This window comes from Rutidosis leptorrhynchoides, chromosome 7, assembly GCF_046630445.1.
Source record: "Rutidosis leptorrhynchoides isolate AG116_Rl617_1_P2 chromosome 7, CSIRO_AGI_Rlap_v1, whole genome shotgun sequence".
NCBI classification, from domain to species: domain Eukaryota; kingdom Viridiplantae; phylum Streptophyta; class Magnoliopsida; order Asterales; family Asteraceae; genus Rutidosis; species Rutidosis leptorrhynchoides.
The window spans coordinates 261851667-261866529 of NC_092339.1; positions in this window are offsets into that span (position 1 = coordinate 261851667).

The following is a 14863-nucleotide window of genomic DNA, read 5'->3' on the forward strand; positions in this document are numbered from 1 at the left end:
ATTTGGAGTCCATGTTTGTATGATATTGTGTAAAAACTGCATTCAAGAAACTTATTTTGTTGTAACATATTTGTATTGTAAACCATTATGTAATGGTCGTGTGTAAACAGGATATTTTAGATTATCATTATTTGATAATCTACGTAAAGCTTTTTAAACCTTTATTGATGAAATAAAGGTTATGGTTTGTTTTAAAATGAATGCAGTCTTTGAAAAACGTCTCATATAGAGGTCAAAACCTCGCAACGAAATCAATTAATATGGAACGTTTTTAATCAATAAGAACGGGGCATTTCAGTTGGTATCCGAGCGTTGGTCTTAGAGAACCAGAATTTTGCATTAGTGTGTCTTATCGAGTTGGTTAGGATGCATTAGTGAGTCTGGACTTCGACCATGTTTACTTGAAAAATGATTGCTTAACAAATTTTGTTGGAAACTATATATTTTTAACATGTGAATATTATGTGATATATTAATCTCTTAACGCGTTTGATATTATGTGATAGATGTCTACCTCTAGAACAAGTCCCATTGACTCACCTAATAATAATGAAGAGTCAAATGTAAATTGGAATAATTCGTGGACTGATTCACAAGTTCCCGAAGAGGAACCGGAAGAAGAGTCGGAACCGGAAGAAGAATCGGAACCGGAAGAAGAATCGAAACCGGAAGAAGAATCGGAACCGGAAGAAGAAATAGAACCGGTGGGGGAAATAATAAAACGGTTAAATAAAAAAAAAATCCTCAACCAACCGACCAAGGTTAATTATGGTCAATGGTGTTTCCGCCAAGGTAGCAAAATATTGGGAGGATTACCAATTCTCCGATGAATCGGATTCCGACGAGAATTCCGATGATGTTATAGAAATTACCCCAACTGAATTTAAAAAGATAAAAGAAAATAATAAGGGAAAGGGCATAAAAATAGAGAAATCTAATTCCAACCCCGATGAACTTTATATGTATCGTCGACCCCCGAAGTCCTTAAGTTGTAACAATGACCCGGGAACCTCTAAACCACCAGGTTTTTCTAAACCAATGTGGACAACGACGGCTCGTATTAGGGAAACATCATATATCCCTAGAAACTTGGCAAAACGAACCAAAACCGAAGAAGAAGAAACGAGCGAGTCGGAATAAGATAGTTGTATTCGTGTGGTGTAATATATGTAATATAGTGTGCTTATGCTTTATGATATATGTAAAAATTGCTTGTATTAATAAGTATTTTTTTATGAATCTAACTCTTGTCTATTTTACAGTTTAAAAACACAAAATGGATAGACAACCCAATATTTTAAGAGACCTACCCGGAGACATGATTGATGAAATCTTGTCTAGAGTCGGTCAGAATTCCTCGGCACAACTATTTAAGGCGAGATCAGTTTGTAAGACATTCGAAGAACGTTCCAAGAATGTCTTGGTTTATAAGAGACTTTCGTTTGAAAGATGGGGGATATCACATTGGGAAACTCATAAGTTACGATGTGTTTACTTTGACGCATATATTGCAGGGAACCCAAATGCTATTTTACGCAACGGGTTAAGAAATTATTTTGACTCAATATATTCGAATATTGGACTTCGTGATTTAGAAAAAGCGGCTAACATGCAACATAAAGAAGCATGTTATGCTTACGGATTAGTAATGTTCGCTTCTCACCAAAGTGAGAACAAGAACATCGGGCTACAACTATTAAACAAAACGTTTCCACAAGTGACGGAGTCGGTAATTGGGGTAAGAAATGAGGTTTTTAGATTGTTACGGGACTGTTGGACATTACGTAACCCTCGTCCCTTTGACGACGTTACAACATGCTGTCTTATCAACGGCCATAACGGTTATGTTCCACAAGACCAAGGATGGGAAGTAGTCCTAGTAAAACCAGAATGCATGACTTGTTTCTGGACGTATGAATTACGTGTCTTTATTGTCTTTGCTGAACGACTTGTGTACTAGCTAGAATTATCTTCACACCTATCTTGTATCAAAGTTATTGTGTGCTATATTTCATGCTTTATGTAAAATAAGCGGTATTGTAAGTTTGTAAAATATTGTATAAAAGTTTGAACGCGAAATATTATTACAATCAGTTTTTCATATAGAATTGTAGTAGTTGAATTGTATATTAGCTACTAAGTATGAACTTAACGGGTAGGTACTACCCGAATTTAAACTTATAAAACGCTAATATGAAGAAAAAGCTTTTATAAATGAGTTCATATTATGCTACGAAATACTATTAACTACTCTTAATATTCTGTATGATTAACTTGTTCCATTTGACTATTTTGAAGGAAATGGCACCGACTACTCGACACACCGTGAATATGAATGAAGAGGAATTCCGTACTTTTCTAGCTTCAAACATAGCCGCAGTACAGGCTGCGCTACATACCAACATTAACCTTGGATCTAGCAGTACAGGAAATCGTGTAGGATGCACCTACAAAGAATTCACTGCCTGCAAACCTTTGGAATTTGATGGAACCGAAGGACCGATCGGATTGAAACGGTGGACCGAGAAGGTCGAATCGGTGTTTGCCATAAGTAAGTGTACTGAAGGGGACAAAGTGAAGTACGCTACGCATACCTTCACAGGTTCTGCGTTAACATGGTGGAATACCTATCTAGAGCAAGTGGGACAAGACGATGCGTACGCACTACCGTGGTCAGCATTCAAGCACTTGATGAACGAGAAGTACCGTCCCAGAACCGAGGTCAATAAGCTCAAGACAGAACTTAGAGGGTTACGAACCCAAGGATTTGATATTACCACATACGAAAGACGATTCACAGAATTGTGCCTATTGTGTCCGGGAGCGTTCGAAGATGAGGAAGAGAAGATCGACGCGTTTGTGAAAGGATTACCGGAAAGAATCCAAGAAGATATAAGTTCACACGAGCCCACCTCCATACAACAGGCATGTAGAATGTTCACAAACTAGTGAACCAGATTGAAGAAAGAATTAAAGAACAGACTGCTGAAGAGGCCAATGTGAAGCAAGTCAAAAGAAAGTGGGAGGAAAACGGTGATAAGAATCACCAATACAACAACAACAATAATCGCAACAATTATCCCAACAATCGCAACATCAATCGTAACTACAACAAACGGCCCAACAACAACAACAACAACAACAACAGCAACTACAACAATCATCCCAACAACAATAATAACCGCAACAACAACAACAATCAGAAGCAGCTATGCCAAAGGTGTGAAAAGTATCACTCGGGGTTCTGCACCAAATTTTGCAACAAGTGTAAAAGAAATGGTCATAGCGCGGCGAAGTGTGAGGTCTACGGACCAGGGGTTAATAGAACGAAAGGAACAAATGGTGTCGGAACGAGTAATGGCGGAGCAAGTAGTGTCGGAGCAAGTTATGCCAATGTAGTTTGTTATAAATATGGAAAACCGGGCCACATTATTAGAAATTGCCCGAACCAGGAGAACACGAATGGACAAGGCCGCGGAAGAGTTTTCAATATTAATGCGGCAGAGGCACAGGAAGACCCGGAGCTTGTTACGGGTACGTTTCTTATTGACAATAAATATGCTTACGTTTTATTTGATTCGGGTGCGGATAGAAGCTATATGAGTAGAGATTTTTGTGCTAAATTAAGTTGTCCATTGACGCCTTTGGTGTAGTGACCCGAACTTTTCCATGTTTATATATATTAACTGAGATTGATATTTACATGATTAAATGTTTCCAACATGTTAAGCAATCAAACTTGTTAAGACTTGATTAATTGAAATAGATTTCATATAGACAATTGACCACCCAAGTTGACCGGTGATTCACGAACGTTAAAACTTGTAAAAACTATATGATGACATATATATGGTTATATATATAGTTAACATGATATTATGATAAGTAAACATATCATTAATTATATTAACAATGAACTACATATGTAAAAACAAGACTACTAACTTAATGATTTTGAAACGAGACATATATGTAACGATTATCGTTGTAACGACATTTAATGTATATATATCATATTAAGAGATATTCGTACATCATAATATCATGATAATATAATAATTTAAAATCTCTTTTGATATTATAAACATTGGGTTAACAACATTTAACAAGATCGTTAACCTAAAGGTTTCAAACAACACTTACATGTAACGACTAACGATGACTTAACGACTCAGTTAAAATGTATATACATGTAGTGTTTTAATATGTATTTATACACTTTTGAAAGACTTCAATACACTTATCAAAATACTTCTACTTAACAAAAATGCTTACAATTACATTCTCGTTCAGTTTCATCAACAATTCTACTCGTATGCACCCGTATTCGTACTCGTACAATACACAGCTTTTAGATGTATGTACTATTGGTATATACACTCCAATGATCAGCTCTTAGCAGCCCATGTGAGTCACCTAATACATGTGGGAACCATCATTTGGCAACTAGCATGAAATAACTCATAAGATTACAAAAATATGAGTAATCATTCATGACTTATTTACATGAAAACAAAATTACATATCCTTTATATCTAATCCATACACCAACGACCAAAAACACCTAAAAACACTTTCATTCTTCAATTTTCTTCATCTAATTGAACTCTCTCAAGTTCTATCTTCAAGTTCTAAGTGTTCTTCATAAATTCCAAAAGTTCTAGTTTCATAAAATCAAGAATACTTTCAAGTTTGCTAGCTCACTTCCAATCTTGTAAGGTGATCATCCAACCTCAAGAAATCTTTGTTTCTTACAGTAGGTTATCATTCTAATACAAGGTAATAATCATATTCAAACTTTGGTTCAATTTCTATAACTATAACAATCTTATTTCAAGTGATGATCTTACTTGAACTTGTTTTCGTGTCATGATTCTGCTTCAAGAACTTCGAGCCATCCAAGGATCCATTGAAGCTAGATCCATTTTTCTCTTTTCCAGTAGGTTTATCCAAGGAACTTAAGGTAGTAATGATGTTCATAACATCATTCGATTCATACATATAAAGCTATCTTATTCGAAGGTTTAAACTTGTAATCACTATAACATAGTTTAGTTAATTCTAAACTTGTTCGCAAACAAAAGTTAATCCTTCTAACTTGACTTTTAAAATCAACTAAACACATGTTCTATATCTATATGATATTCTAACTTAATGATTTAAAACCTGGAAACACGAAAAACACCGTAAAACCGGATTTACGCCGTCGTAGTAACACCGCGGGCTGTTTTGGGTTAGTTAATTAAAAACTATGATAAACTTTGATTTAAAAGTTGTTATTCTGAGAAAATGATTTTTATTATGAACATGAAACTATATCCAAAAATTATGGTTAAACTCAAAGTGGAAGTATGTTTTCTAAAATGGTCATCTAGACGTCGTTCTTTCGACTGAAATGACTACCTTTACAAAAACGACTTGTAACTTATTTTTCCGACTATAAACCTATACTTTTTCTGTTTAGATTCATAAAATAGAGTTCAATATGAAACCATAGCAATTTGATTCACTCAAAACGGATTTAAAATGAAGAAGTTATGGGTAAAACAAGATTCGATAATTTTTCTCATTTTAGCTACGTGAAAATTGGTAACAAATCTATTCCAACCATAACTTAATCAACTTGTATTGTATATTATGTAATCTTGAGATACCATAGACACGTATACAATGTTTCGACCTATCATGTCGACACATCTATATATATTTCGGAACAACCATAGACACTCTATATGTGAATGTTGGAGTTAGCTATACAGGGTTGAGGTTGATTCCAAAATATATATAGTTTGAGTTGTGATCAATACTGAGATACGTATACACTGGGTCGTGGATTGATTCAAGATAATATTTATCAATTTATTTCTGTACATCTAACTGTGGACAACTAGTTGTAGGTTACTAACAAGGACAGCTGACTTAATAAACTTAAAACATTAAAATATATTAAAAGTGTTGTAAATATATTTTGAACATACTTTGATATATATGTATATATTTTTATAGGTTCGTGAATCAACCAGTGGCCAAGTCTTACTTCCCGACGAAGTAAAAATCTGTGAAAGTGAGTTATAGTCCCACTTTTAAAATCTAATATTTTTGGAATGAGAATACATGCAGGTTTTATAAATGATTTACAAAATAGACACAAGTACGTGAAACTACATTCTATGGTTGAATTATCGAAATCGAATATGCCCCTTTTTATTAAGTCTGGTAATCTAAGAATTAGGGAACAGACACCCTAATTGACGCGAATCCTAAAGATAGATCTATTGGGCTTAACAAACCCATCCAAAGTACCGGATGCTTTAGTACTTCGAAATTTATATCATATCCGAAGGGTGTCCCGGAATGATGGGGATATTCTTATATATGCATCTTGTTAATGTCGGTTACCAGGTGTTCACCATATGAATGATTTTTATCTCTATGTATGGGATGTGTATTGAAATATGAAATCTTGTGGTCTATTATTATGATTTGATATATATAGGTTAAACCTATAACTCACCAACATTTTTGTTGACGTTTTAAGCATGTTTATTCTCATGTGATTATTAAGAGCTTCCGCTGTTGCATACTTAAATAAGGACGAGATTTGGAGTCTATGCTTGTATGATATTGTGTAAAAACTGCATTCAAGAAATTATTTTGTTGTAACATATTTGTATTGTAAACCATTATGTAATGGTCGTGTGTAAACAGGATATTTTAGATTATCATTATTTGATAATCTACGTAAAGCTTTTTAAAACCTTTATCTATGAAATAAAGGTTATGGTTTGTTTTAAAAATGAATGCAGTCTTTGAAAAACGTCTCATATAGAGGTCAAAACCTCGCAACGAAATCAATTAATATGGAACGTTTTTAATCAATAAGAACGGGACATTTCATTTGGATAGTAAATTTTTACTCGAATTAGCAAATGGTAAATTAATTTCAGCAGATAATATATGTCGGAATCGAGAAATTAAACTGGTTAGCGAAATATTTAAGATTGATTTGATACCAGTAGAGTTAGGGAGTTTTGATGTGATAATCGGTATGGACTGGTTGAAAGAAGTGAAAGCAGAGATTGTTTGTTACAAAAATGCAATTCGCATTATACGAGAAAAAGGAAAACCCTTAATGGTGTACGGAGAAAAGGGCAACACGAAGCTACATCTTATTAGTAATTTGAAGGCACAAAAACTAATAAGAAAAGGTTGCTATGCTGTTCTAGCACACGTCGAGAAAGTACAAACTGAAGAAAAGAGCATCAATGATGTTCCCGTCGCAAAAGAATTTCCCGATGTATTTCCGAAAGAATTACAAGGATTACCCCCACATCGATCCGTTGAATTTCAAATAGATCTTGTACCAGGAGCTGCACCAATAGCTCGTGCTCCTTACAGACTCGCACCCAACGAGATGAAAGAACTGCAAAGCCAATTACAAGAACTTTTAGAGCGTGGTTTCATTCGACCAAGCACATCACCGTGGGGAGCTCCTGTTTTGTTTGTCAAGAAGAAAGATGGTACATTCAGGTTGTGTATCGACTACCGAGAGTTGAACAAACTTACCATCAAGAACCGCTACCCACTACCGAGAATCGACGACTTATTTGATCAACTACAAGGCTCGTCTGTTTATTCAAAGATTGACTTACGTTCCGGGTATCATCAAATGCGGGTGAAAGAAGATGATATTCCAAAGACTGCTTTCAGAACACGTTACGGTCATTACGAGTTTATGGTCATGCCGTTTGGTTTAACTAATGCACCGGCTGTGTTCATGGACCTTATGAACCGAGTGTGTGGACCATACCTTGACAAGTTTGTCATTGTTTTCATTGATGACATACTTATTTACTCAAAGAATGACCAAGAACACGGTGAACATTTGAGAAAGGTGTTAGAAGTATTGAGGAAGGAAGAATTGTACGCTAAGTTTTCAAAGTGTGCATTTTGGTTGGAAGAAGTTCAATTCCTCGGTCACATAGTGAACAAAGAAGTTATTAAGGTGGATCCGGCAAAGATAGAAACTGTTGAAAAGTGGGAAACCCCGAAAACTCCGAAACACATACGCCAGTTTTTAGGACTAGCTGGTTACTACAGAAGGTTCATCCAAGACTTTTCCAGAATAGCAAAACCCTTGACTGCATTAACGCATAAAGGGAAGAAATTTGAATGGAATGATGAACAAGAGAAAGCGTTTCAGTTATTGAAGAAAAAGATAACTACGGCACCTATATTGTCATTGCCTGAAGGGAATGATGATTTTGTGATTTATTGTGACTCATCAAAGCAAGGTCTCGGTTGTGTATTAATGCAACGAACGAAGGTGATTGCTTATGCGTCTAGACAATTGAAGATTCACGAACAAAATTATACGACGCATGATTTGGAATTAGGCGCGGTTGTTTTTGCATTAAAGACTTGGAGGCACTACTTATATGGGGTCAAAAGTAATATATATACCGACCACAAAAGTCTTCAACACATATTTAATCAGAAACAACTGAATATGAGGCAGCGTAGGTGGATTGAATTGTTGAATGATTACGACTTTGAGATTCGTTACCACTCGGGGAAGGCAAATGTGGTAGCCGATGCCTTGAGCAGGAAGGACAGAGAACCCATTCGAGTAAAATCTATGAATATAATGATTCATAATAACCTTACTACTCAAATAAAGGAGGCGCAACAAGGAGTTTTAAAAGAGGGAAATTTAAAGGATGAAATACCCAAAGGATCGGAGAAGCATCTTAATATTCGGGAAGACGGAACCCGGTATAGGGCTGAAAGGATTTGGGTACCAAAATTTGGAGATATGAGAGAAATGGTACTTAGAGAAGCTCATAAAAAAACCAGATACTCAATACATCCTGGAACGGGGAAGATGTACAAGGATCTCAAGAAACATTTTTGGTGGCCGGGTATGAAAGCCGATGTTGCTAAATACGTAGGAGAATGTTTGACGTGTTCTAAGGTCAAAGCTGAGCATCAGAATCCATCAGGTCTACTTCAACAACCTGAAATTCCAGAATGGAAATGGGAAAACATTACCATGGATTTCATCACTAAATTGCCAAGGACTGCAAGTGGTTTTGATACTATTTGGGTAATAGTTGATCGTCTCACCAAATCAGCACACTTCATGCTGAAATGTCCCGTTCTTATTGATTAAAAACGTTCCATATTAATTGATTTCGTTGCGAGGTTTTGACCTCTATATGAGACGTTTTTCAAAGACTGCATTCATTTTTAAAACAAACCATAACCTTTATTTCATAAATAAAGGTTTAAAAAGCTTTACGTAGATTATCAAATAATGATAATCTAAAATATCCTGTTTACACACGACCATTACATAATGGTTTACAATACAAATATGTTACATCGAAATCAGTTTCTTGAATGCAGTTTTTACACAATATCATACAAACATGGACTCCAAATCTTGTCCTTATTTTAGTATGCAACAGCGGAAGCTCTTAATATTCACCTGAGAATAAACATGCTTTAAACGTCAACAAAAATGTTGGTGAGTTATAGGTTTAACCTATATATATCAAATCGTAACAATAGACCACAAGATTTCATATTTCAATACACATCTCATACATAGAGATAAAAATCATTCATATGGTGAACACCTGGTAACCGACAATAACAAGATGCATATATAAGAATATCCCCATCATTCCGGGACACCCTTCGGATATGATATAAATTTCGAAGTACTAAAGCATCCGGTACTTTGGATGGGGTTTGTTAGGCCCAATAGATCTATCTTTAGGATTCGCGTCAATTAGGGTGTCTGTTCCCTAATTCTTAGATTACCAGACTTAATAAAAAGGGGCATATTCAATTTCGATAATTCAACCATAGAATGTAGTTTCACGTACTTGTGTCTATTTTGTAAATCATTTATAAAACCTGCATGTATTCTCATCCCAAAAATATTAGATTTTAAAAGTGGGACTATAACTCACTTTCACAGATTTTTACTTCGTCGGGAAGTAAGACTTGGCCACTGTTGATTCACGAACCTATAACAATATATACATATATATTAAAGTATGTTCAAAATATATTTACAACACTTTTAATATATTTTGATGTTTTAAGTTTATTAAGTCAGCTGTCCTCGTTAGTAACCTATAACTAGTTGTCCACAGTTAGATGTACAAAAAATAAATCGATAAATATTATCTTGAATCAATCCACGACCCAGTGTATACGTATCTCAGTATTGATCACAACTCAAACTATATATATTTTGGAATCAACCTCAACCCTGTATAGCTAACTCCAACATTCACATATAGAGTGTCTATGGTTGTTCCGAAATATATATAGATGTGTCGACATGATAAGTCGAAACATTGTATACGTGTCTATGGTATCTCAAGATTACATAATATACAATACAAGTTGATTAAGTTATGGTTGGAATAGATTTGTTACCAATTTTCACGTAGCTAAAATGAGAAAAATTATCCAATCTTGTTTTACCCATAACTTCTTCATTTTAAATCCGTTTTGAGTGAATCAAATTGCTATGGTTTCATATTGAACTCTATTTTATGAATCTAAACAGAAAAAGTATAGGTTTATAGTCGGAAAAATAAGTTACAAGTCGTTTTTGTAAAGGTAGTCATTTCAGTCGAAAGAACGACGTCTAGATGACCATTTTAGAAAACATACTTCCACTTTGAGTTTAACCATAATTTTTGGATATAGTTTCATGTTCATAATAAAAATCATTTTCTCAGAATAACAACTTTTAAATCAAAGTTTATCATAGTTTTTAATTAACTAACCCAAAACAGCCCGCGGTGTTACTACGACGGCGTAAATCCGGTTTTACGGTGTTTTTCGTGTTTCCAGGTTTTAAATCATTAAGTTAGCATATCATATAGATATAGAACATGTGTTTAGTTGATTTTAAAAGTCAAGTTAGAAGGATTAACTTTTGTTTGCGAACAAGTTTAGAATTAACTAAACTATGTTCTAGTGATTACAAGTTTAAACCTTCGAATAAGATAGCTTTATATGTATGAATCGAATGATGTTATGAACATCATTACTACCTTAATTTCCTTGGATAAACCTACTGGAAAAGACAAAAATGGATCTAGCTTCAATGGATCCTTGGATGGCTCGAAGTTCTTGAAGCAGAATCATGACACGAAAACAAGTTCAAGTAAGATCATCACTTGAAATAAGATTGTTATAGTTATAGAAATTGAACCAAAGTTTGAATATGATTATTACCTTGTATTAGAATGATAACCTACTGTAAGAAACAAAGATTTCTTGAGGTTGGATGATCACCTTACAAGATTGGAAGTGAGCTAGCAAACTTGAAAGTATTCTTGATTTTATGAAACTAGAACTTTTGGAATTTATGAAGAACACTTAGAACTTGAAGATAGAACTTGAGAGAGATCAATTAGATGAAGAAAATTGAAGAATGAAAGTGTTTGTAGGTGTTTTTGGTCGTTGGTGTATGGATTAGATATAAAGGATATGTTATTTTGTTTTCATGTAAATAAGTCATGAATGATTACTCATATTTTTGTAATTTTATGAGATATTTCATGCTAGTTGCCAAATGATGGTTCCCACATGTGTTAGGTGACTCACATGGGCTGCTAAGAGCTGATCATTGGAGTGTATATACCAATAGTACATACATCTAAAAGCTGTGTATTGTACGAGTACGAATACGGGTGCATACGAGTAGAATTGTTGATGAAACTGAACGAGGATGTAATTGTAAGCATTTTTGTTAAGTAGAAGTATTTTGATAAGTGTCTTGAAGTCTTTCAAAAGTGTATGAATACATATTAAAACACTACATGTATATACATTTTAACTGAGTCGTTAAGTCATCGTTAGTCGTTACATGTAAATGTTGTTTTGAAACCTTTAGGTTAACGATCTTGTTAAATGTTGTTAACCCAATGTTTATAATATCAAAAGAGATTTTAAATTATTATATTATCATGATATTATGATGTACGAATATCTCTTAATATGATATATATACATTAAATGTCGTTACAACGATAATCGTTACATATATGTCTCGTTTCAAAATCATTAAGTTAGTAGTCTTGTTTTTACATATGTAGTTCATTGTTAATATACTTAATGATATGTTTACTTATCATAATATCATGTTAACTATATATATAACCATATATATGTCATCATATAGTTTTTACAAGTTTTAACGTTCGTGAATCACCGGTCAACTTGGGTGGTCAATTGTCTATATGAAACCTATTTCAATTAATCAAGTCTTAACAAGTTTGATTGCTTAACATGTTGGAAACATTTAATCATGTAAATATCAATCTCAATTAATATATATAAACATGGAAAAGTTCGGGTCACTACAGTACCTACCCGTTAAATAAATTTCGTCCCGAAATTTTAAGCTGTTGAAGGTGTTGACGAATCTTCTGGAAATAGATGCGGGTATTTCTTCTTCATCTGATCTTCACGCTCCCAGGTGAACTCGGGTCCTCTACGAGCATTCCATCGAACCTTAACAATTGGTATCTTGTTTTGCTTAAGTCTTTTAACCTCACGATCCATTATTTCGACGGGTTCTTCGATGAATTGAAGTTTTTCGTTGATTTGGATTTCATCTAACGGAATAGTGAGATCTTCTTTAGCAAAACATTTCTTTAAATTCGAGACGTGGAAAGTGTTATGTACAGCCGCGAGTTGTTGAGGTAACTCTAGTCGGTAAGCTACTGGTCCGACACGATCAATAATCTTGAATGGTCCAATATACCTTGGATTTAATTTCCCTCGTTTACCAAATCGAACAACGCCTTTCCAAGGTGCAACTTTAAGCATGACCATCTCTCCAATTTCAAATTCTATATCTTTTCTTTTAATGTCAGCGTAGCTCTTTTGTCGACTTTGGGCGGTTTTCAACCGTTGTTGAATTTGAATGATCTTCTCGGTAGTTTCTTGTATAATCTCTGGACCCGTAATCTGTCTATCCCCCACTTCACTCCAACAAATCGGAGACCTGCACTTTCTACCATAAAGTGCTTCAAACGGCGCCATCTCAATGCTTGAATGGTAGCTGTTGTTGTAGGAAAATTCTGCTAATGGTAGATGTCGATCCCAACTGTTTCCGAAATCAATAACACATGCTCGTAGCATGTCTTCAAGCGTTTGTATCGTCCTTTCGCTCTGCCCATCAGTTTGTGGATGATAGGCAGTACTCATTTCTAGACGAGTTCCTAATGCTTGCTGTAATGTCTGCCAGAATCTTGAAATAAATCTGCCATCCCTATCAGAGATAATAGAGATTGGTATTCCATGTCTGGAGACGACTTCCTTCAAATACAGTCGTGCTAACTTCTCCATCTTGTCATCTTCTCTTATTGGTAGGAAGTGTGCTGATTTGGTGAGACGATCAACTATTACCCAAATAGTATCAAAACCACTTGCAGTCCTTGGCAATTTAGTGATGAAATCCATTGTAATGTTTTCCCATTTCCATTCCGGGATTTTGGGTTGTTGAAGTAGACCTGATGGTTTCTGATGCTCAGCTTTGACCTTAGAACACGTCAAACATTCTCCTACGTATTTAGCAACATCAGCTTTCATACCCGGCCACCAAAAATGTTTCTTGAGATCCTTGTACATCTTCCCCGTTCCAGGATGTATTGAGTATCTGGTTTTATGAGCTTCTCTAAGTACCATTTCTCTCATATCTCCAAATTTTGGTACCCAAATCCTTTCAGCCCTATACCGGGTTCCGTCTTCTCGAATATTAAGATGCTTCTCCGATCCTTTGGGTATTTCATCCTTTAAATTTCCCTCTTTTAAAACTCCTTGTTGCGCCTCCTTTATTTGAGTAGTAAGGTTATTATGAATCATTATATTCATAGATTTTACTCGAATGGGTTCTCTGTCCTTCCTGCTCAAGGCATCGGCTACCACATTTGCCTTCCCCGGGTGGTAACGAATCTCAAAGTCGTAATCATTCAATAATTCAATCCACCTACGCTGCCTCATATTCAGTTGTTTCTGATTAAATATGTGTTGAAGACTTTTGTGGTCGGTATATATAATACTTTTGACCCCATATAAGTAGTGCCTCCAAGTCTTTAATGCAAAAACAACCGCGCCTAATTCCAAATCATGCGTCGTATAATTTTGTTCGTGAATCTTCAATTGTCTGGACGCATAAGCAATCACCTTCGTTCGTTGCATTAATACACAACCGAGACCTTGCTTTGATGCGTCACAATAAATCACAAAATCATCATTCCCTTCAGGCAATGACAATATAGGTGCCGTAGTTAGCTTTTTCTTCAATAACTGAAACGCTTTCTCTTGTTCATCATTCCATTCAAATTTCTTCCCTTTATGCGTTAATGCAGTCAAGGGTTTTGCTATTCTGGAAAAGTCTTGGATGAACCTTCTGTAGTAACCAGCTAGTCCTAAAAACTGGCGTACGTGTTTCGGAGTTTTCGGGGTTTCCCACTTTTCAACAGTTTCTATCTTTGCTGGATCCACCTTAATACCTTCTTTGTTCACTATGTGACCGAGGAATTGAACTTCTTCCAACCAAAATGCACACTTTGAAAACTTAGCGTACAATTCTTCCTTCCTCAATACTTCTAACACCTTTCTCAAATGTTCACCGTGTTCTTGGTCATTCTTTGAGTAAATAAGTATGTCATCAATGAAAACAATGACAAACTTGTCAAGGTATGGTCCACACACTCGGTTCATAAGGTCCATGAACACAGCTGGTGCATTAGTTAAACCAAATGGCATGACCATAAACTCGTAATGACCGTAACGTGTTCTGAAAGCAGTCTTTGGAATATCA